This window comes from Macaca nemestrina, chromosome 18 (genome assembly GCF_043159975.1).
Source record: "Macaca nemestrina isolate mMacNem1 chromosome 18, mMacNem.hap1, whole genome shotgun sequence".
Taxonomy (NCBI): Eukaryota; Metazoa; Chordata; class Mammalia; order Primates; family Cercopithecidae; genus Macaca; species Macaca nemestrina.
The window spans coordinates 56,715,448-56,742,545 of NC_092142.1; the positions used below are offsets into that span (position 1 = coordinate 56,715,448).

The following is a 27,098-nucleotide window of genomic DNA, read 5'->3' on the forward strand; positions in this document are numbered from 1 at the left end:
AGGGAAGGAGTCTGCATTTCCTGAGGCCCTCCACTGAGGGGGGGTGAGGGGTGTGCAGGCTGAGACTGGCTCGATAAGGGGCCTGGAGTCCTGGTGGGAGTTCTGGAGTCAGACTGCCTGGGTGGAACCTCCGTTGTGTTCCTGAACCCCCTGTGCCCTATCTGTAAAATCCACATTATAAAGTGGCTCCCTGAGGTCAGGAGTTCGAGACCAGCCTGGCCAACGTTGTGAAACCCCATCTCTACTAAAAATACAAAAAGTAGCCAAGTGTGGTGACACATGCCTATAATCCCAGCTACTTGGGAGGATGAGGCAGGAGAATTGCTTGAACCCAGGAGGCAGAGGCTGCAGTGAGCCAAGATCGCATCACTGCACTCCAGCCTAGGGGACAAAGTGAGACCCCATCTCAAAAAAAAAAAAAAAAAAAAGTTGTAAAGTGGCTTCTGCCTCTTGGGGTATGGTGAGGAGTCCGTGGGCTGACCCCTGTAATGGGCCTAGCACAGTGCCTGGTTGCCAGGATTACATAATAGCTTTATTATTATCATCTATGGCCACCAGACATAGAACTGGACACTCTGGCTCTACCCCTTCATCCCAGGGGTGCTGGGCTAGGTCCTGGATTGGTGGTGGGGAAGGAGTCCCAGAGACAAAGCCCTCACCTCACAAATGCTCCCTAGGTACCTGCTGAAGCAATTTCCTGACGCTGTCTCTTTTCTTCCCTTTATTTTTATTTTATTTTATTTATTTATTTGAGACAGAGTTTCACTCTCGTTGCCCAGGCTGCAGTGCAATGGCACAATCTCAGCTCACTGCAACCTCCGCCTCCTGGGTTCAAGCGATTCTCCTCCCTCAGCCTCCAGAGTAGCTGAGATTACAGGCACGCGCCACCACCCCTCCTACTTTTGTATCCTTAGTAGAGACAGAGTTCACCATGTTGGTCAGGCTGGTCTCGAGCTCCCGACCTCAGGTGATCCACTCGCCTCGGCCTCCCAAAGTGCTGGGATTACAGGCGTGAGCCACTGCGCCTGGCTTCTTCCCTTTACTTTTAGAAGGCAGACAAGGCAAAGGCATATGCCCTCATTTACTAGATGATCTGAGGCACAGAGAGGTTAAGAAACCTCCCCAGATGCACCTAGCAAGTGAAGGTCCCAGCCCAGGGTCTCAGGCCCAGCCCCTGCTGCTCTATCACAAGCCAGGGGCCCTGAGGCCAGAGGGCATGGGGGATGGAGCATGGGTGTCAGGGGTGGAGGAGTTGCCAGTGGATAGACAGGAAGTCACTGGGACTCCCCTGGTGTTCTTATCGGGGTAGGTGGCATCTCTGGGGCTGTGGGGAAACCCTGGAGCCTAGAGGTCAGGCTGTCATCCCGCAGATCCCCCTTTCTCTGATACTCCACCTCCCTTCTGGTACCCCAACCCTGTCTGTACTCAAGCAGGAGACTCGTAGGGCAGAGCAGGCCTGCAGGCCCATGGTGCAGCAAAGGTGGCATCGGCTGTTGGGAATTTGCCATGGGGAACAGGGGCAAGAGGGAGCTGGGACTAGGAATGCCAGTGGGGTCTGGGCTGGTCTCCAGGAATGGATCTGGGCTGTGGCCAGCATATACCCCTTCTTTACCACCTTGGGGAGTCAGAGAGGGATCCAGTCCAGACCTGGCTCCACCAGACCTGGATTCATCTCTGCTCCCATCTGACCATCTGTCCACCCATCCCTGTTTCACCTCTTGTGTCTCACCTCTACCTCAGCTCCTTTTTTCAGCCGTGGAATCGAGCTGGCCTCCTCCTCCTTGCTTCTTAAACATCAAGCCCGGGCCTCGAGGGATGTCCCAAAGGCCACTTTCCTCACCATATTCAGTCCTCATGTTTCACTTCCCAGAGAGCATCTAAGCTGCCCCACCCCACCTCCATCACTCTTTCCCCTTTCCTGGCTTAATTTTGCTCCATAAGTCTTACCACTGGATTTATTTGTTTATTTATTTGAGACGGAGTCTCACTCTGTCACCCAAGCTGGAGTACAGTGTCACAATCTCGGCTCACTGCAACCTCCTCCTCCCGGGCTCAAGCAACTCTCCTGCCTCAGCCACCTGAGTAGCTGGGACTACAGGTGTGTGCCACCATGCCTGGCTAATTTTTGGTATTTTTAGTAGAGACAGGGTTTCACCATGTTGGCCAGGCTGGTCTCGAACTCCTGATCTCAGGTGATCCGCCTGCCTCAGCCTCCCAAAGTGCTGGGATTATAGGTGTGAGTCACTGCACCCCACTGCCACTGGATATATTTAATACTTATTTGCTTATTCATTTCTTGTATCTCTGCCCACAGTTCTGAGGGCAGAGGTTTCTGTGTTTTCTTGGCTGCAGGATCCCCCATGCCTGGCACAGGGCCTGGTGCACAGCAGGCCCTCAATAGACACTCGCGGAAGGCATGGTTCATCCCCTGCCTGTCCGCACTTCCATCCATCCACTGTCTGTGCTTTCTTCCCACACTTCTTCACCCATCAATCACCCAGAATTTCTCAATCCCAGGCCCTGTGCTGGTTCTCAGGTTTGGTGCGCTAGCAGGGCACACAGATCAGGAAAGAAAGAATTCCCACACTTAGGGGTTGGTCCCAGTCGGGGGGGAGCCTGGGGGACTGTGGGAGAAGCAGTGGGGTGAGGGGAGGTGAGGGAAGGTTCCTAGGGTGCATTTAGGTGCATGCAGCACCTCGCACCAGCTGTGACCCACAGCGGCACCTGACAGAGACTTTGTAGAATAAATCAGCCATTGCCCAGATGGCTTCTAGAAGGGGTGGCGGGGCTCAGACGGTGTTCTCAATGTTGGGGATGTGACATAGGAATCAGAAAGCATCTGGAGGAGGGGTGCCTGGGTGTGAGAGCTTGAGAAACTTCCCCTGGAGAATTGCCAGACTGAGACAAGGAGTGAAGGGTGGGGCAGGGGCCAGGGAGGCAGGGTTAGGGGTGAGTGGGCCAGGGCTGCCTGGAGGACTCCACTCAGCACCCTCCCAGGACACCTGGAGGAGTGGCCGCTGAGCTCTTTCCAGGAAGAGGCTTCCATCCCTGCCCCTTTTTCTACCTCAGTTCTCCCTTTGTCTGGTGTCCTGCAGGAGCCTGGACACTCAGAGAGCAGAACGAGTAGGACTCCCCATCCCCCTCACTTCCCGCCTCCTGACCCCACCAGCTGCTGGCCGGGGCCTGTTTTTATTACAGGCAGGTGAGTCTGGGCCCAGGATTCCAGGCGGGGCCTGGACTGAGGGAGGAGGCAGGAAGAAACTCACAAAGAGTTGGCAGATTACGGATGGAGGGCAGCATCTCCCAACAGCCTGGGCGGCCGCTGAGACCCTAAAACAACCAAGGACTCCCCCAGGCTCATCCAGCAGCCTCTGCTTCCCAGGAAAGAGGCGCTGAAGTCCATGGAGAGGTGAGGGGTGGGGGACTCAGCACCTACGGGCCGGGTTGGCCCCTGCAAGGACACCTGGGAACAAGAGAGGGTGGCAGCTGCAATGGCTGTGGGGCAGCCGGAAATGGAGCGAGACAGGCAGGCGGAGCCTCACCTGGGGCTGCCCGCCAGCCCAGACAAGCTCAGACTGGGTGCCTGTGGCCCTGGGAGGAGGTGGAAGGGGAGGAGCAGGCCACACAGGCATAGGCCGGTGAGGGACCTGCCCAGACCTGGAGGTAAGAGATGGGTGGGGGACAGGGGTGGGAAAGATAAGTGGGGTGCCGCTGCCAGCCTGTCCCCTTGACCTTGGCCATCCCTCAGGTCTAGTTCAATGCCCTGAGGGTCCCGATGTGTGTGGCCTGGCCCTTGGCCTGTTCAGGGTACTGGGCGTCTCTCAGCGGAGGCCCTGGCTGTTCTGGGGTTACCCCTTGCAGTGCACAGCGTGGCCGGGCATGCTGGCATGGTGGTCATCCTGGCACCGGGAAGCTGGCAGGTGTGAGGTGTGTTCCCGGTGTCCAGAGGAGGACACTGCAGGACGCAGGGCAAGGGTGACGCTGTGGAGCCTGAGTGTGGACGGGAGGCCTCCTGCCTGCTTTCTGCAGCGCCCTGAGCAGCTTCCTGTTGGGATCCCACGGAAACTGGTTTGGGAGCAGGTTGGCCGAGGTTGTTTGACTTTTGACGGGTGAAGAAGGCAGCCTCCCCTGGCGAGCCAAGTGGAAGGAACGGGGTACAGGCCTGGGGGCGTGCCTGGCCAGTGGCCAGCAGAGGGTCCCCCTGCTCCCCCCAGTTCCCTGCACCCAGCAGCACAGCTCTCCCTGCCCTGGCTGCAAGAGGCAGGAGAACTTCAAACGGTCCCTCCCTCCACCGGCTGCTTGTCTCTTCTGGGCCAGGCCCCTCAATGGTGGCTGAGGACTCTTTGGAACAGGGTACTGTTGTGGAAGAAGGGGCCCGGCCCTGCCACTGCCTCCTGTGGGGCCCTGGGCCACGCTTCCCTTCCCTCCAGGCCTGTTTCCCTGTCTGTTCCATGAAGGAGAGGCAGGGGCACTGGTCTGTAAACCCATAAGCTGCAGCAGTAGGCCCCTCGCCTGGTCTCACGGGCCACACACGCCAGCCACCAGAGGTGGGTGTCTGGAGTTGCGGGTGGGATGCTGGCACCATGCCTTCTCTACCAACTTGGCTCCCTGGGGCGTGTGGGCAGCAAATGGGCCCCCCGCATTCCCTCTGTTAATTAGGCAGCACCTGCTAATGAGTGGCTATCATCATTGCTCCATTATGCCTTCTGAGCCATCTGTGCCCCAGCACTTAGGGGGAGACCCCAGGGGCTCCTGGCTGCTGGGCAGAGGCACATGCGGAAGGCGGCATTTCTGGGATGTGTTGGGGGACTGGGCGCTCCGTGGGCTTTCCACAAAGTGGTTTCAACTTCTGCTCTTCATTTTACCAAGAGAGAAGTGGTGGCAGTCCTGGTGTCCAGGTGAGGAAACAGTGGCGCCCTGTTTATGATTCTCCCAGTGGGAGGTCTCTTGTAGCCAACACCTTAACACATTCTGTGCTGGGCACTGATGGGGTGTGTGTATGTGTGTAGGGAGTGGGGGTGGAGGTGGGGTGCACAGGGAGATCAAAGCTGACATCCGGGGACACTGTGGCATCGAGTGAGATGATACACAGTCCTCTCGAGATGGACCAAGTCCTGCCATCTTTGCACACTGCCGTGCCGCCTTGTGGGTAGTCACTAAACCTCTCTGGGTCTCATTTGGCTCCCTTGGCGCAGGAGCGATGATGCCTCACTGCCTGACCAGAGGCACCTGACCCAGGTCTGGCATCCGAGCAGCTGCTACTCAGACCTCACAGGCCAGGGCCAAGGATGCTGCTGATGCAAGAGGCACAATTTTAGAGGCAAGAGCAGCAACTGGGATGGTCTTGAGGTAAGGGGTCTTGCTGGTGACCCCATGCCAAGGCTGGGAGCCCTAGTTCAGGAAGGGAGGCTTCTACAGAGGAGTCAGAAGCCCCTCCTGCTGCCCTCTCCGCTGGGGGAATTTGGATTTTAAAAGAGAACCCAAGCTGGGTGTGGTGGCCCACCTGTAATCCCAGCTCCCCGTGAGGCTGAGGTGGGAGGATCATGTGAGCCCAGGCGTTTGAGGCTGCAGGGAGCTCTGACTGCACCACTGCACTCCAGCCTGGGCGACAGAGCAGGATCCTGTCTCAAAAAAAAAAAAAAAAAAAAAAAAAGAGAGTGGGGAGTTCATGCTAAACCAAACATACAGCAGTGGCAGTGACAGGTTCTCCAAGATAGACGGATATCCCCGTTTTACACATGAGAATGCTGAGGCACAGAAAGGTCAAATTTGATGCAAAATCTCACGGTTGGCTATTCGGAGGGCTTTAGGGTGACGCTGGTGGCATCTAGGTGGAGTGATGGGCAGTTTGGAGCCTCCCAACCACTGGCGCTCCTCCAGACAAGGCTGCTTCTAGCTGGGCGCCGGGCAGGGATCCTCCCAGGAGCCACACTCAGAGGAGGGGCTGTGCTTCTGGCTCCAATCCCCTGAGCTGCAGAGGGCACCGTGACATCCAGGGATGTGTAGAGTCTCACCCAAGAACCCAGACTTCTGGACGCCCAGCCGTGCACACTGCAAGAGGGGCCCAGGCTGGCAGGCATATGACTGGGTGAGGAAAGGGCTTGATAGAGGTGGCCCAGCCTTGCTCTGGGCTCAGGGCCTTCTGAAGGCTGGGAGCAGGGGTATGGCCAGAATGACCTATTCTGGATGGATCCAACCTTCCTGCCAAGTGCTCTTGGGAGGTAGGCAAAAGGTCAGACATTCCGTCATGCTTAGGGAGAGGGGGTGGCCATGCTGCCTACCTTCTATCTCGGGCAGCGGGGCACCCAGGCGTGCCTTCCCCGCTGGGGAGGTCAGCAGACAGGGGTGGGCCTTGGAGGCCCAGCCAGCCTGAACCCTAAGGAACTGCATTCTGCAGTGGCCCCTCCCCGGCAGGGCAGGGACAGGGTGACCCTGGGGGAGGGAGAACGTCTGCCTGCATCGGGCTCAAGGCCATTTTTTGTTGGCAGGTGGTCAAGATGCCATTGGAACCAAGAAGCGGGTATGGAGGGAAAAGCAGGACTGAAATAAGGCAGCTGTAACCCTGCGTGACCTGTCAGCCCCTTTCCCTCTCTGAGTCTCAGTCTTCTCCTCTCACAAATGGGGAAATCCTCCTTGACAGAGTTGTGGGGAAAAACACAAGTCACCTGCCTAGCACAGTATAAGTGTTCAACAGAGGTCCACCTGCTCCAAGTCTGGAACTTTCGGGGGGTGGGGTGGATAGAGGCCAGTGTGTGGACACAGGAGCCTGACTGGCATCCGGGCAGTGCCTCCTCCCTGACCACAAGCTCCAGCGCTTTTGAAACCAGATGCAGGTTAAACATGGGCAGGGCACCTGCCCAGGCTCCACTCACCAAGGGAGCCAGCTAGATGGAGTCTGTCCTTGGAACTCCAAATAAGGTATCAGAAAATAGGCTTGGACCTGGGCACGCTCACCCCTCCTGTGTGCCCAGCCTTTCATTCTATCATCTGAACTGGCACCGACCTCTTGCATCCCAAGGCTAGACCTGAAGCGCCATTAGATTTGTCCCATTTTAGCGGTGAGGATGACCTTGCTTCCCCCGCATCTCGGCTAGGCCAGGCTCCCTGCTTTTTCCCCGACTGGGGGATGGGCAGTGCGTGGGGGAGGCAGGCCTAGGGAACCAGACACACAGCTCCCTTTGTGAAGGAGGCTGAGTCACATGTGCAACGCAATCCCTGTCGGGCCCTGGGGCGGGTGTGATGGGAGATGGCGTTATCATGGGACTGTGGGTACCCCCACGCCTGTGTCCCGGAGGCTTTCCCACAGGAGATAGCAGGGAGATGGCTGGGAACACTGGCCGCCAAACACACGGTCTGAGCTCAGGTCCTGACTCTGTTGCTGACTTGCTGCAAAGCTTTGGGAAGGTCCTCTGTCTGAGCCTCAGTTTTCATCTCTGTGAAATGGGAATGATCATCACTGTTTTGTGGAGGAGGTAGTAGATGTGAAAGGGTTCTGCAAACTGCAAATGGTGGAGTGCCGGGCCTTTGGCATTCATGTGGGCTTTATGATGATAATAATGATGTTGGCAAAGATTTATTGAGCACCTACTGTGTGCCAGGCATTGTGCTCAATGATTTACATAGTCACTCCGCTTGCAAGGGGAGAAGCCTGGATGTGAACAGCTCTTGTCTAAAAATACCCATCTCTGAGGCTGGGTGCAGTGGCTCATACCTGTAATCCTAGCACTTTGGGAGGCCAAGGTGGGAGGATGGCTTGAGCCCAGGAGTTCAAGACTAGCGTGGGCAACATAGCAAGACCCTGTCTCTCCAAAAAATACAAAAGTTAGCCTGGTGTGGTGGGACATGCCTATAGTCCCAGCTACTTGGGAAGTTGAGGTGGGAGGACCGTTTCAGCCCAGGAGATTAAGGCTGTAGAGAGCTATGATTGCATCACTACATTCCAGCAAGGGCAACAGAGCGAGACCCTGTCTCGAAAACAAACAAAAAACCCACTTCTGAGCTGGCAGTGGTTGCTCATGGCCATTTGCACAGGTAGGGACATCTTTTCACTGTTTGCTGTGCTGGTTCCCACTAAATGCTGCGGCTCTGGCTGGAGGGTTAGAGGTAGAACAAGGGGCTGAAGCCCTCCTCCTAACCCTCCCAGCCTCCCCATGTCTTCCTACTCCCCCAGGCCTCAGTCACAGCAGACAGTAAGGATGCCCTAACCTCTTATCCCTGTCCTGAGGCCGTCATGTTCTTGGAGATCTCCTACCTCCCTGGCAGCCCCCTCTCTGCCTCCTTTGCAGGCCACTCTGAATAACAGTGTCCTGGCCAATGCATCAGGGTGCCCATTGTCTGCCAGGCCTGGGCTGCAAGATTTACGCATGTGGCCTCATTTAACTGCCCCAATAGGAGGTGCTATTTTGGTCCCCACTTGGCAGGTGAGGAGATAAATGGATGGAGAGATGCTTGCCCAAGTCATCCAGCTGGCCGGCTGGGAGTAGAGGCCAGCTGGCCTGAACCCAGAGTCTGTGATCAGAGACTCCGGGCTCAGAGAGGGGGGAGCAGCATTGCCCCCTCTCCTCTGTCCCTCAAATGAAGGGCTTCCTGCACCTTCAGCTTTCTGCTCTGTTATAGAAAGGCATGGGTACCTCCCTGTACCTCGATTCCCCTTCTGTAAAGTGCGGATAGACTGTTGTGAAAACCAAAGGAGAAGATGAAGTGCCTAACAGGGGCCAGATCCCTGGTGTCCTGTGTTTGGTTACAACCCACACACCTGGAGGCCCAGCCAGGTCCAAGCTGTGCGATCTTGGCTAAGTTACTTCATGTCTCTGACCATCTCTAACATACAAGTGGTACCCAGCCCACAGGGTTGTGTGGATAAAATGAGAATGATCTCCATAAGCAGAGCATCTGACACCATAAAACCTCCAGACATAGCAGGTTACTATTAGTCCTGTTATCAGCACTCATAACAGACAGTGTTGTGTTTAATAATTCATTGAATTTCTCCCCGTTTACTCCCAGAGCCCCCCTGGATGCTGAATACCAACTCTGGGTATCACTGTGATGAGAGCCAGGCTTGTCTCCCTAGCTAGGCTCAGAGCTGGGGGCCTGCTTCCTCACCTGCCTGCCCCTAGCTCCTAGGAGGTCTCTGCAAAGCCGGACGGTGAGACAGGCAGGCAGAGCTGGGCAGCCAACTCCTGCCCAGCCAGGCGGCCCGATAGGCCTCTCCTATGTGGCCAGAGTGGCAGCTGGCTCTGCACTGTCTTCAGCCATCTGCAGAGAGAGTGGTGCCTGCAACTCTCCATCTGTGCTCTTCTGGTTGGCACCCTCTGTGGGGTGTGTGTGTGGTGGTGGAGGAGGGGGACAGCTGCCCTGTGGGCCTGGTCCCTGGGGAACAGCTGAGGCTGCCCCGGTTACCAATTGATCAGGCCCTGAAGGACTGACCTTGGGGAAACTGAGGCAGAGGTGGTGGTATGTCAGGGACTCCGCATCCTCCGCTGGATAACTCATTTGCCCTCCCTTGTTAGTAGGCCCCCCAGTTTAGGCTGGTCCCTGCTGCTTTGGCAATAAGGGAGCTCCCACTGTAGCCCTGGGAGGGAGCAGAGGGTCTGACATGGGCCCAGTGCCCACTGTGCCTCCCTGCCCCAGGCATTGGCCCACAGCCTGGACTGGGGGCTGTGAATGTGGGGAGCACAGTACTATTTTCTAGAAGCTCTCACCTTGTGGCCTCCCTGCACCCCACGGGGTGGCTTTGTGGCCCTTCCTTTCTGCAGCTTGATTTCAGGCAGTTCACCTGCGGCAGCCCCGGCTCCTAGGCTGCCTGAGACGTTCCATTCATTCTTCCACGTGGCATCAGGAAGCTTTTCCAGGCCCCCTCGTTTAGAAGGCAGATCTCTGCCGGAGAGAAGGAATCTCAAGTTCCCCAAGCATCCACGTGTCCAGGCCCCAGGCCGAGGCCTGGGGAGCTGGATTGCTGAGTGGTTAGGAGCCAGACCTCCTGTGCCCCCGCCATCCCAACTCGGGCACCTCCCTGCTGTGTGATCTTGGGCAGGTTCATTCCCATCTCTGAGCTGCATGTCTCTGCCTTAAGTTCCCTCTTCTTCATCACCACATTCACAGGGAGTATTTATTGAGGGCTTGGCAAGTACCGGGCGGCGGCGCTGGTCTGAGCAGCAGGTTTGACTTCCCTCCACTGCCAGGGGCGCTCTGGAGCTGGAATGCAGACGGTGATCAGCGAGTGTAATTACTGTTGTTGTCACCACTCACCCTTCTGACACTGTAAAATCCTCCCAGCATGTCTGACTGAGGAATCATCTATCCTCATTGCTTGGAGGAGGGCAGACGGGAGCCTCTGCAGGGAGTGTGAGTTATCCAGAGCCTCTTGACTTGAGAAGGGCCCTGAACCCCAACAGCGGGAGGCGCTGCTGACAGAGGAATGACCAGAAAGGGGATGGGGCATGGCCTATTTCCACTCTCTGAGCTTTTGGGGCCATTGGGAATGGCTCTTCACCCAGGCCTCGGTTTCCCCTTTGGCTCAGCAGATGGATTAAAGGAGGCTGTTTCTAGAAGCCCCTGGGAACTCAGAATCCAAAATGACTTGGGATATTGAAACTGCGGGTGCTTGAGGAGCACTGAGAGGGGAGACGGGTCACCCCCTAGAGGGGACGCGGGTCAGCCGGTCCGTCGTGCGTGGCCTGGCTGGCCTCCTGCCCGGCTGCCTGTCACCCGCTCCCTCCTGACTGCCTTCCGCTCTGCCGGTCAGCACTGGCTCCTGTCGGCTGCCAAGGAGGCTGGACTCTCCTTCAGGAAAGGGTAGTTGTCGCCCTGACTTGGGGGGTGGGTGGACAGCATCCAGGACCCTGTTGCCGTGGCAACCCTGGCCTCTCTGTGGGAACTTTGGGGATACTGGCCCTGGGAAGCCACAGATGGAGGCTGAGGAAGCAGAGTGATCCCCGGCCCCTGCCTGTCCCTGAAGTCTGTCTGCCTGGATGAGGGGTGAGGCTGAGGTGCCCCCTTGCCCGGCGCTGAGTCATGGGCATCCCCCAGGGTCACTGCCTCAGCGCTCTCAGCCCTGCCCCCTCCTGGTCTCCCTCTGAGAAATCCATGACTCACGTATATCGTCCGTCATCCCCAGTCGAGCTCAGGGAGGAGGGAGGAGCCCAGCTGGGGCAGGAGGGGGGTGTCTCCCCACCAAACACACCCGGTCCCTCCCTCTCCGCACTAGCTGCCTGCCCTGCCCTGCCGTAGGAGATGGGCTGGGAGCCTCCCACACTCTCCAGCTCACTCGGCAGGCAGCGGGGACCAGGGCTGGCAGGTTAAGCCTCTGGGGGTGGATCCTGAAAGGTGGTCCAGCCGCCTGGCCCTGCGTGGGACCTTCCACCTGGCAGCAGGTACCCAAACATGGGCTGGACAGCAGGTGGGAAGAGGAATAGTGTGTGAGTGTGAGTGTGGGTGTGTGCATCCATGCACGGGTGGCTGTTGGGCAGTGGGTAGGAGTGGTGGGGAAATGGGGAAATGGGGGGGGGTCTTGGTATCTTGCTGGGATCTAGCCCAGATCAGCATGGCTGTGGGGGGTCTCTAGAGTCGGGGTGGACCCACAGGGAGATGCCTGGGAAAGGGCTGGGGCCAAGGGGGAGCGGCACGTCCCAGGGCTCCCAGGCATTTCGTAGCAGGGGAAACTCAGAGTGGTGTAGTCACTGGGCCCAGCAAGCTGGGGTCTGCTCTCTGGGCTGTGAGATCAGTGCTCCCACCACACAGGTGGGAGAACCAAGGCTCTGGGAGGGCAGGTGGCTTGCCCAGGGTCACCTAGCACATCCAGGGATAGAAAGCCGGGGCCCGGGCTCAGGGAGGAGGGGGCACTTGAGGGGACTCCTGAGGGCAGCTTTCCTGCAGCTGCCCCTGGGGCTGGGTCCGGGGTCCCCACTAAGCTAGGGACAGCTGTGCTCTTCATCACCAAGGCCAGCTTTGGGAGGAGGTGGCCCCGCAGGGTCTCTGAACATGGGGCACCTGGGTGAGAGTCCTGGAACTGGTGACACGCAGACGGGAAGCGCAGGCTGCGGGCTGAACACCCTGTCGGTTGCCACCAGACCTCAGGGCTCTGGCTGCCTGGGACTGATAGGACTTCCCACCCTGGTCCCCGCGGGGGCTGGGGGTGTGTAGGAAACCGATGGTTCCTGTCCTCCCCCGTTCCCAACTCACCTCCGCTGTGTGGTAGAGTTGGGGGGTCTCCCATCGCCCCACCAGGAGGGGCTTGGTGCTCATTTTACTGAGTGGGGAGGAGGGGATGGGCCAAGGCATGGCCGTCCCACTCCCCACCAATGTGGAGCAACTGTGGCCTGGAGTCCACGGGCTGGGTAGAAATAGCCTTTGTGGCTCCTTCAGCGGACCAAGGAAGTTATTTATAGAAGCATTTATTGAGCGCTTACTGTGCACTCTGTACTCTGTTGGGGACATGGCCGTGAGCAAGGCGAATAAGGTATCTCAGAGCTCGTGAGTGTCCCAGACCCCAGAGCCAAGACCCCTGCCCCTCCCAGAGGGTAACCGCAGGCAGCCTGTTGTCTCCTTGGGGTCAGAGGCTGTGTGAGAAGGAGTATATCTGGGCTTTAATAACCATGGGCTGCCAAGTTGGCTCCCCAGAGCCCAGGGGTCCTGGTGGGCTCTTGTCTGCCAATGTCCAGGTATGGAATGAGCTCTTAGGGCCAGACCTGACCCCTTCTTTGCTGCAGGGACCCGAGATATGGAGCCACCTTGGTCATGGCATCACTGTGGCCTCCTTGCCCTTCCTCTCCTCTGGCCTCAGGAACTCAGCTGTTAAATGGGTATGTAGGGGTGATCACAGCTGCCCTGGCCCCCGGCTCTGATAGTGCTGGGTGATGGAGAACACAGCTCCAGGTGTGATCTGTGAGGGACAGGCTGTGTCCCCACCTGGGCCACTGGGCAAGGGCCAGTCAGCCTGGCATGACACTTCCTTTTGTCAGGGACACAAACAAACAAAACCGTTAGGAGGTGAAATGGAGGCATGAGATAAGCTCGCTAACCGGAGGCCCAGAGAAGGGGAAGAGGACCAGGGAGGCTCTGCGGAAGGCACTTAGGCTGGGCTTGGGAGAAGGTGGGAGGGGAAGGAGCTGATATCTGTATGAGCACTGTAGAGGGAGTCCTAGTGGAGGAAACTAAGTAGGAAAACATTTGGGGAATGATACAAGCTGAGGACCATGGGAAGGGTGTTACCGGACCCCTGGCATGGGTCATTTCATGGGACTTGATGAGCCAGGCCAGCAGGTCCCAGTCTGCTCTGTGGGGGGAAGAGAGGCAGGAGGACTCACCAGGTGGGTGCTGTGTGGGGCTGGGGGCCCAGGCTACAAACCCAGCAGGACGGGGAGGGGCAGGATGGGTGTGCAGTGTGAGGTTGGCCAGGCAGTCCCAGTCTCTGGCTGCTGGGTCAAGGCTAAAGCTTGGGGACAGCTTCACATATGAGGGAGATGAGGTGGAGGTGGCGCCCAGTCGAGGGGAAGGGCAGGAGAGAGGTGGCAGAGCTGCAGCAGGGTTGGTGTAGGGGGTGGCCTCCTGGCAAGGCCCAGCATGACAAAGGCAGGTGCGGGCAGTGGGCAGAACAGCCGTGGAGGTGCCACTGCGGACTGTGCTCCAGCCGGACTGGGATGCGGGTTCCGCCATCCTGTGCAGAAGCTGTGTACAGGTGGGGCCGGGGGCTGTGCTGTCTCAGGGATGCGGGATGGGTTTCCATGTGGTGGGGCTCCCAGGGAGGCCACGGAGGAGGCCGTGGAGAAGTTGGGTGGAAGTCGGGAGGAGAGGGAAGCGTGACAACAGAGCCCCAAACCCCAGCACCACCTCCTCCTCCCAGACCGGAGCCTGAGCAGCGCTCAGCCCCCGTCCCCATGCTGGGGGTGGCCCTGTGGACCCCGCCTTCTGACTCACAGCAGATGGGGGCATCACGTGAGCAAACCCAGCAGTCGGGGGTGATCGGACGCAGCAACCAGGCAGATGGCAAGTGGGGGGCGGGGCGGGCTGGCACAAAGGGGTCTCTCAAACCGGGTGGGGCGGGGACCTGGCACGGCCTCAGCCTCCCAGGCCTACTTTCTCCTGAGCCGTCACTCGACTGAGACCCTGCCCCTCCTCCTGTCTCTGGTGCTCCATCTGGGGTGCCTTGAAGCCCCCAGGGGAGCCCTGTAGATTCTGGGCTTAGGCCTGGACTGCTGGGTAGAGGGGCCAAGGGTTGGGGAGGAGGAAGGGACACACATTTTCTGACCACTGCGTAGTGCTAGCCTGCCCTGGCAGGAGGTCAGCTAAGCCCCAAACCCTCCCTGATTCCCTGATGGCTGAGCCTGGACGGGAGCAATCCTGGACCTTCCCCGACATCAGACTCTACCAGGCCTTGGGCTCAGTGCCTTGCACACGACACCCACTTTTCAGATGAGGACACTGAGGAAAGGGAGGCTTACCCAGTGAGCAAACCCACATCTTTGGGGGTCCAGAATGTGGGCTCTTGTGTCTTGGTGGAGAGGAGGCTCCTCAGCCAGCCGGGCACATGTCTTGAACCCCGCCCCTGCCACTGCCAAATCCGCACACCTGTAGGGACACCCTTACAGACAGCAGGGTGGCTTGCCCAGGGAGAATCTCGGCTTTGTTTCTCTCTGGTTGTGTGAACGTGGGCCTGTGCCTCAGTTTCCTCATGTGTAAACTATGGATTACAATCACATCTACTTCCGAGGCTGTTACGAGCATGAAGAGAGTTGATATAGGACAGCATATGGGACAGTGCATTTCCCATACGTGAGAACGTTAAGCCTTTTTTATTACCTCTCCCATTCAACACATGGGTGTACTGAGGCCCAGAGATAAGCTGTAATAACTGCGAGCACTTCTCCCTGCCCCCGCTACTACTGGGAGAGCTGTGGCCACCTGGACACCAGTGGCGCTCACTCACCCACCCCTAGCCTGACTCGTGCTTTGGTGAGGAGGCCAGTGTGGTGGGCGTCGGGCTCCCAAGCTGGCGCCTGCACAGGCTCAGGCAGTTTGTGGTATGCTTGGCAGTTCCATGCAGAGATAAAAGCTCAGCCCTGGAGGAGCTGGCATGCTTCCGGGCACCAGTGGACAGGCCTCTCTGCATTAGTGGGAGATGGCCTGGTGGTGGGGAGACGGCCTCACTGTCCAAGAGCCAGCCCAACCCTGGTGGCCTGAAAAGTTCTGCGGTGAATGGCTCTGGTTTGGCTTCCCAGACTCAGGGCTACTTACACCAACTCCAAAACAAGAAACAGTGAGATGGAGAGCCGCCTCTGCCACCTCCCAGGCCCTCTCCCCTCCCGTTCCCAGGTCTCTGTCCTCCTCCTAGTACCCCAGCCTGGATGCTGAAGGCCCACGGAGGAAAACTGACTTTTGAGAGGAGCTGTGGAGGCTTGCATTCCACTGTCAAAGATGAAAGCTTCTCTGGACCCGTTTCCCTGCCTGTAAATGGAGATAACAATACACCCCTTTGCAGGGTTGCTGTGGAATTTGGGGCAACAAATGGCTGCAAAGTATGTACCTAGCACAGTGCATGACTTCAAGAGGTCCTCCCTAAACCTCAGCTCAAGGTTTAATCTTCCAGGTCATGGGGTCGTTGAGTTAGGCTCAAATCTTTGAAAAATGATTTAGAGTAAGCGGCTGAATTTCTCAAAACTTCATTACTTGGGCTGTGAAAGTCTCTGATATCTAAATGCGGCCCTGTGGAGATGAACTGGGACAGCCACATGTTGTAGGGGCTCATGAGATGTAGACCCTGTCCCCAGCTGGCCCAGAACTTTGCTTTTCCATCCTCCAGCCAGGCTGACCCTAGGAGAGGCAGCACGAGGTGGGCTGTTAGGGGTGTGGGCCCTGGGGCTGCCTAATTCTGTCCCAGCTTCACTGGCTGTGTGACCTGGGACAGGTATATTAACTTCTCTGTGCCTCATCTTCCTAATTGTAAACATGAGGATGGTAATGGCACCTTGAGAGGGTTAAGTGAGCCTCTAGATGTTAAGTGCTGAGTGCAGGGCCGGGCACACCTCAAGTGCTGTTGTCATTGCTCCTTCTGGGCCATGACCAAGCCTTGTTCTTAGACACCAATGGAGACTTTATTGGGAACAATGACGCCATCCTCCCAAGATGTTACTGGGAAAACCACCAATCCTGTGACAGCTTCCCCTTTGGACATGCCCATTACTAGGGTCTTGATCTGCTGCCCCGAGGCATTGTCCAGTCTGGGGCTCCTTCATGTTCCTCAAGACCTGAGACCTGACCCAGGGTTTGGAGTGAGTTGATATGACCCTGGGCCGGGGAGCTGGGCTGCAGCCATTACCCACAGAACCGCCGACCTTTCAGTGGACCAGAGGCCATGACACTAGCCCTGGAGAGGAGGCCTGGGTTCTAGTTGAGCTGGTTTCCTGGGACAGAACAGCACTGTGGTCACTTCTCTGGTGGGTGAATTCCTGGGGCCCCTGGGAGCTAGGCTGAGCAGCTGACCCCTTCTGGGTCCTTGGCAGAATCTGGGCCTCAGGGTGTGGCTCTGTGGCTGGCACCTTGGGTCTCGGACCCTGTGGCAGGGGGTCAGACAACTGCCCAGACCCACCTGCTTTGATGGTGACAGATGCTAGGGGTGAGCCCCAGGGGCTGGCGGGGCCCCTGAGTCATGCTGTGCCCTCTGCCCACTGCTCCTCTGCTGGGTCACCATCTGGGCACGGGCCAAACAGTTCAGGGGCGACTCACAGCCCAAACCTCCACCCCTGGGGCATACACTTCACTGCCTACAAAGACCCTCATTCAATCTTGAGTGCTGCTGGCCCTCTAAGACTTGAAACTTTATCCACATTTCACAGATGAGGAATCAGGCCCAAGAGCTCGGAGCAGTCAGTGGTAGCAGGGCCCGAACCCAGTCTCCGGCCTGTTAGCCTGGACTTTAGAGTGCCACAGATGGCCATTCCCATGGTAGGTAGTGAGTTCCCCATCTTTGTAGGTGTTCAAGTGTGGCAGGGGAGTTGCAGAGGCAACTTGGGTATTGCATGGGGCTTCTCTTCATGGCACCTTCCAGCCCTGAGCTTTCCCAGCCTTGGGGGAGATGGGCACCCGATTCCCACGTTCCCCCAAGTCGTTATGTCCCTAAGCAGCACATGGGTCATTCTAGCTGTATCAGGCCGTGCTTGTGGGCAGGTGGTGCCTTTATCTGGAAACCCTCTTCATAGCCTGGTCAACTGGCAAGGTTCTTCCAAGGAACCTCCACCATGAAAGCCATGAATGCATCTTCAGAGACTCCTGTCCATGTGTAAATAGCTCAGTGGGCTGGATGGGAGGGAGCAGATGGGGAGAGGCATCCAGTCGAAGAGGACTGGAGTGAGCTGGGAGAGGCTGATGGAGGTCAGGAGGGGCAGGACACCTACCTGGGTAATCTTCAGGGCCCCTTGCTCTCCCTTATCCAATAGGCTTGAACCTGAATAGGGGCCTTCCTGACTTCATGGCACTCCCCCTGCCCCCTATCTGCCTAGAGGACAGTGGGCCAGGCTGGAAGAAACCCTCATGTACAGTTTCCTCAAAGCTGTACTTATCCTACACCATGGCCGTGCTGGCCACACCCTCTGGGGGGCTATGCCACCTGTGCGCACACCTAGGGGACCAGATGCACACGGTCTGTCCTCCAGCTCCTCTCCTGCCTGCGTCCTGGCACCTTAACTGGAGGTGGTGGGAGCTGGGACCAGTGCAGCACCCTTGCCAGCCATGGTGGCAGAGGACAGCCAGTGCCTCTTCATGGAGACCCTGCAGCAGGTGGCGGCATGCCCCAGGGTCCTGTCTCTGTCCCTCTACCTGGGTTTGGAAAACTGGAGTCCGAAGCTTTAGTGACTGTGATCAAGGAAGGACAGTAGTGTTTGCAAACCACATGAGCAAAGGAGAGAGCAAGGTCCGGCCCCGCCCCTGTTCCTGGTCCGCGAGGCTTTGGGCCCTGTGGCTCAGCACCTCTGAGCCTCCCGTTCCCTCTCTACGGAGTAGCTGCTGCTGACTCTCCATATTGATGCCAGGGCATGCAGGACAACAGAGGCAGCCCAGGGAAAGGAGTACGTCATGCTCCTTTGGATCCAGTTTTACCAGCTCTGTGTCCCTGGGCAAGCTCCGTGTCCCTGTGTCCCTGCTATAAAATGGGAATGATAGTACCTCCTCACAGAGTGGCCCTGGAAGCATGTGAGGCCAAGTGCATATCCTACGGTTTGTACTCATGCATGGCTCCCTTCTCTGCCCCAGCTGCCTCATGAATCTCTGCAGACTAGTCCTTGGGATACACCCCACCCCCAGCTTGCTAGACTGCAGGACCCCATGGCCATAAGCACGTGCCCTTTCTCCTCCTTGCTTTACCTGGGAGAGCCCATGGGGAGCACAGGTAGGAGCTTGGTGTCTGCAGCAATGGGAACGTGCCCCACTTTCATTGGCAAATCTGCTACCTGGGCTCCCCTTAGGCCCGAACCACAGGAGTGGGCCTTTGAGGGTCTTGGGGGTGGTAATTTTGCTTTAATGTAGAGAGAAAATCCAAGGTTCAGTGCTCACAGATTCAGATGGAATCTCAGACATCTTCTAATGCAGCACTCATTCAAACTGTCTGTGGCCCTAGAGGCATAGGAAACGCAAGGGCTCCCAGGCTTCCATGCCGCAGGACTTCTCAGAGCCTTTACCAGGAAAGCAAAGGAGAGTTTGCCTTGTGTATCAGATCCTATCAGGCTATGCACAGTCTTGGGAACCCTTCTCTGGCCAAGCACCCAGCGAGGTGTGTGTGCTCCTGATCCTGTTAGGGGCGGGGGAGTGGAGATGGCTCAGTGCTCGAACCCTCTCCGTCCCCTATCCCCTACCCCTCACATAGCCTGAGTGGCACTTCTGGGTTGGATCTTCTAGATCTTCTATGGTATCTATCAAGAATGGCTCCTTTTAGGAAGAGGTGTGGAGCCTGCCTGCCCTGGGTTAGAGTCCCAGCTCCGTCTCAGTCTTCATTTACTCATCTAGCAGTCACTGGGATCATCTGTGGACCAGGCACTGTGCTAGGTACTGGAGATGCAGGTGGTGAGCAAGACAGGTGAGACAGCAAAGCTGAGCGAGGGATAACACGTAAGCAAATTGCAGAGTCTTGTCAGTGTTGGGTGCCGTAAGGGTAATAAATCACAGTAATACATCACATGGAAGCAAGTGATGGATGCGGAAGATAATTTTAATTGGGTAGTCATGGAAGGCTTCTCACAGGAGGGGACATTTGAGTTGAGGCCTGAGAAGGAGGCAGTCAGGGAAAGAAGGGTCCTGGAAAGGGTGGGCTATGTTGAAGGAAAAGTGCGTGCAAAGACCCTGAGGTGTGTCTGAGGATAGAAGTCTAGAGTGGCTGGAGTTGGTGACTGCAAGGAAGGGATGGGGTGGCATCAGGTTGGGGGACGGGAGTAGGCTTGTGGTCACTGGCTTGTGATTTCAGCAGTCCTGCTGCTCCCTGAACCTCAGTTCTCTGACTTACAGAATGAGCTTCATCATTTCGGTCCCCGCCCCCACCCTGGTGGGGAATGTTATAGGTGTGAAGTAAGACAGTGCTTTGGCTTTTGGCTCTGGGCAGCGATGAGCTATTGCAGTTATTTTTATTATTACCATGAGTGGGATGTTTAGGGACTATGGGTGGGGCTGGGGAAGCTGTGCCTCTGTTTCTCTGGGTTGCTGTTGTGAGTACTAAGTGTATGTAAAAGACGTGGCGTGCCTCGTCTGTACCTCCCCCCAGGTCCCCTGAACCACAGCCCCCTGCCAGCTCCCTTTAAGCCCAGGATCCTTTGATGCAACAGAGGCCGCCTTCTCTGGCCGGCAAGCCCTGTGAGCCTTTCCGGGAGAAGGTTTCACCAGAGAACAGCAAGTCCTTTCTTTGCTTTCTTTTCCTCTTCCTCCGGGGGCCAAAAATAGGGCCTGAATGGGACCCAGCTCTGGGCCTGCAGTGAGACAATAGCGGCCTCCTGACTGAAGCTGCCTCCTGGCTCTGCTCCACGGAGGGGCGGGGGAGGAGGGGAGTTGCAGAGACGCCATCCCCTCAGCCCCAAGCCCCTGCTACCTTTCCCATGGCGTCTGCCAGAAATCACCCCCAAAGCCCCTTCCTCTGTCGGACGTTCCCCTCGGAACGTGATGGCCAGTGGGGTTCCCTGCTTGTGTTCTCAGAAAGTGCTTGTAGCTGGTTGACTGATACCGCAGGACCTTTTGCACCCCTGAGCAACCCCACCCTATCTGCTGGCCTGTTGCTGGTCTGGAACCGAAAACCTCGGTGGGGGTTCTAACTCCTGGTTCTCTTCTGTGCCCTGTCTGGGGAATACCACAGTTTTTATGCCCTTTCCCCTTTGATTCAGTGGGTATGAGAAACTTAGAGATCAAAGGAATGTGCCCTCTTGGAAGAGAGTGAGCTCCCTGTCACTGGAGATGTTCAAATAAAGTTGGCCAAGCATGGAACGTGGGGGAGAGTTAGGGATTAGTCAAGCGCCAGATGGACAACTGGTCTTGATATCTTCATGTCCCAGAGAAGATCTCCGTTTAAATTCCATACCCCTCCCTTACCAGCTAGGAGGCTCACGGCAAGTCACATCCCCGAGCCTCCGTTTCCCCATCTGTAAGGTGGGTCCCATAGGGCTAACCTTGTAGAGTGGTAGAAATGGATCTCCAAAATGCCCAATGTAGTTCCTGGCACACAAGAGGAGTTTCAGAAGCTCTGCCTCTATTTTCCTCCCTCCCCAGACTGGAAAAAGAGAATCTGAGTGCTTAGCCCCCTGGGAGCTCTAGAAGGAAGCCAGGAGGAACCTCCAGGCCTAGGGCTAACTCAGAAGGGGGATTCTTGGTAGGCTGTGGCAATCTGAGAAGGCTTCCTGGAGGAGGTGGACCCTAAGGAGTTTTCAGAGAAATATGATGCACACATTGTGCTCACAAAAGCCAATGGTGGGATTAGAGGGTGTTCTGCTTGTTTTGAGGCCAGGGCCACAGTCTGGCAGCTTCTAGAAGCAAATCCAGCTATTGTTAGGCATAATTTGGTTACTGGGTGGCCTGCACTGGGTTCTAAAAAAGATTTGGTTTCGGGCTGGGTGCAGTGGCTCACACCTGTAATCCCAGCACTTTGGGAGGCCAAGGCGAACATATCATGAGGTCAGGAGTTCGAGACCAGCCTGGCCAACATAGTGAAACCCCCGTCTCTACTAAAAATACACAAATTAGCCAGGCATGGTGGCGGGTGCCTGTAGTCCCAGCTACTCAGGAGGCTGAGTCAGGAGAATTGCTTGAAACTGGAAGGCGGAGGTTGCAGTGAGCTGAGATTGCGCCACTGCACTCCAGCCTGGGCGAAAGAGTGAAACTCCATCTCAAAAAAAAAAAAAAAAAAAAAAAAAAAAAAAAAAAAAAAAAAAAGATTTGGTGTTAAAGTCAATGTTGACAAACTTGCAGATTTCATGTAAAAACCTGGGGCTCTGCCTCTCTGGAGAAATTGGAAGCTCTGGCTCTTTGTGGTCCCTTCAAGACAGGCAGGTGTCCCTCAGGCTCAGGATCTCTATAAATCGCTGTCCTAACCCCTGCCCTCCCTCCTGCCAGCTCCCTGTCTGGCCTGGGCAGCGTCTGAGTTGAGGACTTGGGCACAGGACAAGATACGGGGCCACGTTGCTTTGCTGGGTCTGAGCCAGGCTGTGACGTAGTCCCTGCAGCTGCCAACGGTTGCCAGGGCAACGGTTGCCAGGGGCTGCTGTCACCTGCGCCCCTTCTCCCGCGCTGGCGGCTGGGGCTTCTCAGCCTCTCTTCCCTGGCTGTCCCCTTTGTTTGAAGCTCCAGTGAGGGAGCAGTGGCTGGGGTGGCACAGCTTCAAAGTCTCCGTCCTCTTGAAAAGAGGTGGTGGGGGGGAGATTGACACCAGCCCCTCAGGCTACTGCCTGCAAACAAGAACCCCTCGTCTGCCATGCACATTCTTAATGTATCTATGGTCCGCTTGACGCCACAAAGGAGTCCAGGTACGATTCTCCCGCCTCCTCTCCTCCCCATCCCTCTCACTCCTGCTCCCTCTCCCTGCTCCCCGCTTCTCCCCTGTCTTCCTCCTTCACTCTCCTTCCCCTCCAGCTCCCCTCTTTCCTCCCATCCCTTCCCCTTTATCTTTTTCCTCTCCCCTGCATCCCCCTTCTACCCAACATTGATGGTGTAGCCAGTGGGTGGGGTGGCACTAGGGACCCTGGGGGGGTCAGATGGTACTCCAAGGGACTTGGGCAGTTAAAGATAGCAGCTTCAACTAAAAGGAAGTGGTTGGGGGTGAGAGTTCTGCACCCCTTCCTGCAGCCCAACCCTTGCTGAAGATTCTTTTGGGTCCCTGGGCTGCACCCCAGGGGTCAGAAATAAGCCTCCGACAAGTCCAGGGCGTGAGGGGACTGGAAGTGCAGGAAACAGCCGCCAGTGGGGCTGGGATCCAAGGTCACCTGGGTGAGTTCCGATGGGCCCCCCGATTTGGGCCCTTGGGAGGATGGCGTCCAGCTGAACCCATGGAAACACATTGTGGGAAGCTTTCTTTACTGTCACTTTTCAAGAGATACGCTTTCTAAGAGTCAGGTAAGTTCAGGGCGGAAATAGGCTTCGAGATGAACAGCGCGTGTCCTGGAGCTGGCCCTGGTTCACATTCAACCTTCATTACTCACTTAGCTGTGTGACCTCAGACAGATAACTTGACCTCCCTGGCCCTCGCTGGCCTTTTTTTTGAGTGGGTGTGATGGTACTTGTCTCAAGGGTTTTGAGGAGGCTTAAATGCGTGAACATGTGTAAAAAGCTCACAATCCTGTTTTGCATTTTCAAAGAGCTTAATGAACACGGTTGTGTCACTGGAGGTGGTGAGCACCCCGCCTGTGGAGTGTACAGCGCCTGATGCTCAGTGATGCTGTGCTGTGTGCTCAGGAGCTGGGATGGAACTCAGTGCTTCTAATTCCCTTCCCTGGACGGGGCCCAGGCGCAGCCAGGCTCGGGCCCCCAGCCTTGGTGGGGGAGAACTTTGTCCTACTCAGCCTACTTAATAGGGGAGGGTGCTCTCAGCCCCTCAGCCAGCAATCCAGGACCTCGAGGAGGGGGAGGAGAAAAGAAAGGGAGGGTTGGTGGCCAGCGTTGGGAATGCTAAGTGTCCTGTGCTCCAAAGATGGGAGTTTTGCCAGACCTGGGGTAGCTGAACTGCTAAACAAGGAGGGAGGTGACTGAGGCTGACCTTGAGGGCCTGGCCTTGGGCAACGTGGGAACACAGATGGGGAAGGGGAACCTCAGCCAGACAGTTGAGGTCCGGCTGTGGTTTGAGAGGGAAGACAGTCTGGACAGGCCAGGGGAGATGGCTCAGCATCCTCTTTGTCCCTTGCTGCCAGCTCGGAGGTAAGCACTGTTCTTACCTGTAGACATCCTGAAGCCTGCGGGAGCCTGGAGGGCGCTGACTCCAGAGAAGGCACGCAGGGGACAGGCATCAGTGTCGCCCACTTGACAGGGGAGAAAATAAGGCCCAGAGAAGGGACAGGCTGACCCCAAGCTTCCAGTTGCCTGCAGAGCTTGTCTGAACCTTATGCCCCTAACTCCTGCCACCCCTGCTCTAGGCATGTACATTCCCTGGGCAGGTACTGACGGGCGTATGCCCTGGCGCCCAGGAGGCTGGCCTCAGCTGCTTCTTGGAGACGGCCAGGTGGAGACTTGGCCATGAGCCTATGCCTGGCTGCAGACCACCCCAGGAACATAAGCTAAACAGGTCTGCACCGGAGTGCTCGGACTGCTGGCTCTTTGGCTCTTTGAGATCGCTTCAAGACAGGCTGGTGTCCCCAGTGCCTTCCTAATCCCTGTTTTTCCTTTAGTTTCTAAGTCTCTTCAATCAATTCTAAAAGTTTTTTTTGTTTTGTTTTGTTTTTTGAGACAGGGTCTTGCTCTGTCGCCCAGGCTGGAGTGCAGTGGTGTGATCTCAGCTCACTGTAACCTCCACCTCCCGGGTTCAAGTGATTCTCATGCCTCAGCCTCCCGAGTAGCTGGGATTACAGGCATGTGCCACCATACCCAGTAATGTTTGTTTGTTTGTTTGTTTTTTTAGAGATAGGGTTTCACTGTTTTGGCCAGACTGGTCTCAAATTCCTGACTTCAAGTGATCTGCCCACCTTGGCTTCCCAAAGTGCTGGGATTACAGGCATGAGTCACCGTGCCTGGACTCCAAAATTCTTCTTCTTCTTCTTCTTCTTCTTCTTCTTTTTTTTATTAATTTGTATTTAGAGACAAGATCTCACTCTGTCACCCAGGCTTGAGTACTGTGGCACGATCATAGCTTACTGCAGCCTCAAACTCCTGGGCTCAAGCAATCCTCCTGCCTCAGCCTCCCAAGTAGCTGGTACTACAGGCACGCACCACCACCCCTGGATTGAATTCCGAAATTCTAAGAGGCTTTGATTCTCATCTCCTAAAATTCTTGCATCCTCATATTCTTTCTCTCTCTTTTCCAACATCCTGAGTGTCTTAGCTGCTTGAGATGAAGTCGCAGGCCCAGCTGGCCATGGCCAACTTTAATGGAATGGTGCACCTGGGGACAGCCCTGGCAGTGCCCTTTTCCCCACAAGCTGGTGCTGCCGGCCGAAGGGAGGTGGGATAGGCCCGAATATACCCCAGGCGCACCAGGGACCTCTTTCCTGGAAGTGTCAGGGATGATGATGAGTGGCCCTGGGGAGTGCCTAAGTATCTCCTCTAGCTCATCTCATGCTAGCTAATGACCTTTGGGACAGCTCAAAGGGGAAGAGGGGGGAGGGGGCTGGAGGTGCTGGCAGGCTTCTGTGTGGCGACGAGATTTCTGAGAGCTTTTCTCCGTGTTGATAACAGGGGTCCATGCAAAAAAGGCTCTACCTTCACGTTGGGCTGGGAAACTCCCAACCAAGCTTTATGGGTTTCTTTCCTGCAGGACTTATCAGGGCCTTTGATATGCTAATATACAAGAGAAAGTATGACCCCCAACCCTTTCTCTAATATGGGGACTAGTGCTCCCTGAAAGTGCTTTGGCAAGTTACCTCATGGTAAAGATGGGGAGACTGAGTCCCAGAGAAGAGAAAGAACTCAAAAGACCACAGTGGCTAAAAGTTTGGGCTCGGAGGTTAGGCGGATCTGAGTTTCAGTCCCAGCTCGGCTGCTTATTTGCTGTGTGATCTTGGGCATAACTTAACCTCTTTGGGCTTCAGTTTCCCTGTCTTTAAAGTGGGGACACTGATAGCATTTGCTTCACCGAGTTGCTGCGAGGATTGCATGATTCACGGGCTCTGCTGTTAGGGTTATTGTGAAGATTGAACAATTAATTTTTTGCCACGTGCTTTGCAGGATGCCAGCGGCTAATTGAGCACTTGGTGAGTGGAAGCTGTGATCCTCCCTCTCCTCTTAGAATCTCCCTGGATTCCAGGGCTCTTTTCACTGCACCAGATAAGACCCCTGTTTAGTCCCACTCATCATCTGACGTCCTGCCAGGCATGGGGACTGGGAGGATGTGGGGGCCTGAGGCCAGGGGACTGAGACTCTCACAGATATGTCACAAGGCTGGCATCACAGGGAGGACCAGTGTGTGCAAAGGCTTGGAGGTGGGAGCATCCAAGGCCAGGCTCCTTCCTGGCTGGGTGACTATATGTTGGCTTCTCTGAGGCCTCTTAAGCAAATGCCCAGTTCCACATACGGGAGGCACAAGGGCAGCCGGCTTTGGACAACTGACTCTATGGGAGGACTCAGAGTCCCTTCCCATGAGCGGGTCCTTCCCTCTCAGGCTAGCAGGGAGTGCCCCAACTTCTCCCCTTTGTCAGTCTTCCCACAGGGTGTGTCTGGGCAGGCAGAGGGTCTTGTGGCCTAAGGACTTGGCTGGACCAGAAGCTACTGGGACAGTGAGACCTGAGCTGGCGGTGTTGGGGGGGGGGGTGGCGGGTGTCCAGCAGGTCTGGTGTAAGAGTGTGAGCCTCACCCTGGGCAGTGAGCAGGTCAGCCCTGGGCACCCGCTAGCCTCCGAGGCAAGCAGCTTGCTTCATTTTATTCTCCTTTATTGTAGGAAAATTCCTGAAAACTGAAGTCACTCTGCTTCCGCCAGTGATCCTGGAACACCCCTCCTGGGGAGCTCTCTGTGGTCACCTAACTTGGACTTCAGTCATTCACTTGGGGAGTGGGAATGGGGGAGGGGAGTGGTTCAGCCTTTGCAAGCTGTTATCCCAGGACCCATGGGCGCGGCTGAGGGGCTAGGGGACTGGGCTGGGAGTGGGGCGTGGCCCTGAGTGCCACCTGGGTCTGACAGGGGCGTCTCCTTTGAGCTGTTGGGTACATGCTATTTCCAAGTAAGATTTACTTTTATAAAAAACGTTTGGAAACCGTTGGAGGGAGGGTCCTCTCAGACGCCACCCCACCCACCATGGAGGAAGCACCTGCAAGAGCCCTGCTCTTCACACTGTTCCCCGCCCTCCCTGTCCCCTCCCCAGCTTTGAAGTCTGTTTGAGCGGCTGCCTCATTCCTCCTCTGCGGAGCTAACTTGCCTCCTCTGTGATGCTCCCAGCCTTCTCTTGCTTTCTCCTCCTGGCCCCCTGGGTCACTATGTATGCACGGGCACACACACTCATGCGCACACACAGGCACACTCATGGACATACACACTCATGCACAGGCACACACACTCATGCACACACACACACACCCATGCACACTCATTCACACACACATGCACGGGCACACACATTCATCACACACTCATGCACACACACTCACACTCATGCACGGGCACACACACTCATGCACACCCACATGCCTGTGTAACTGGCAGGAGTTCATCCTCACCCTGCCCCCCGACTCTCCCAGGCCAAATTCTTGCTTCCAAAGGCTCAGCAGCTCCGTGTTGTGCCCCAGCAGCCCACGGGAGAGCAGCTGCGGATGGGAGGGGAGCTGGGGCAGTGGAAGTTGAGCTGGGACCTTCCCATCTGCCTCTCCCAGCGAGGATCAATTTGAGGGGAAGTCCTCCAGGTGGGCAAGACTAGGCTGGAACCTGGAGATCGCCTCCGGGTCTCCCTCGTTCCTCCCTCCTTGACTCCCTTCCCACCCCGCCACCCCCCACCCGATACCTGCCCTTC

At 56.5% G+C, this 27,098-nt stretch overlaps 1 protein-coding gene across 23 annotated transcripts in view; it reads left to right on the forward strand.

Annotated features, from left to right (window-relative positions):
- The first annotated feature begins 3,263 nt into the window (after positions 1-3,263).
- The window catches only part of LOC105467351 (adhesion G protein-coupled receptor G1), a 61,990-nt gene continuing 38,155 nt past the window's right edge, over positions 3,264-27,098 (forward strand). For 3 of the 23 annotated variants that reach the window (XM_071084626.1, XM_071084642.1, XM_071084636.1), the window contains exon 1: positions 3,564-3,663. The gene's annotated coding sequence lies outside the window, so the exon portion shown is untranslated. Of the gene's footprint in view, positions 3,410-3,563; positions 3,664-10,888; positions 10,981-11,200; positions 11,402-15,139; positions 15,516-21,683; positions 21,984-22,266; positions 22,444-23,239; positions 23,368-27,098 lie in introns of those variants that run through there. The other 20 variants (XM_071084638.1, XM_071084645.1, XM_071084628.1 and 17 more) reach the window with 19 other exon arrangements.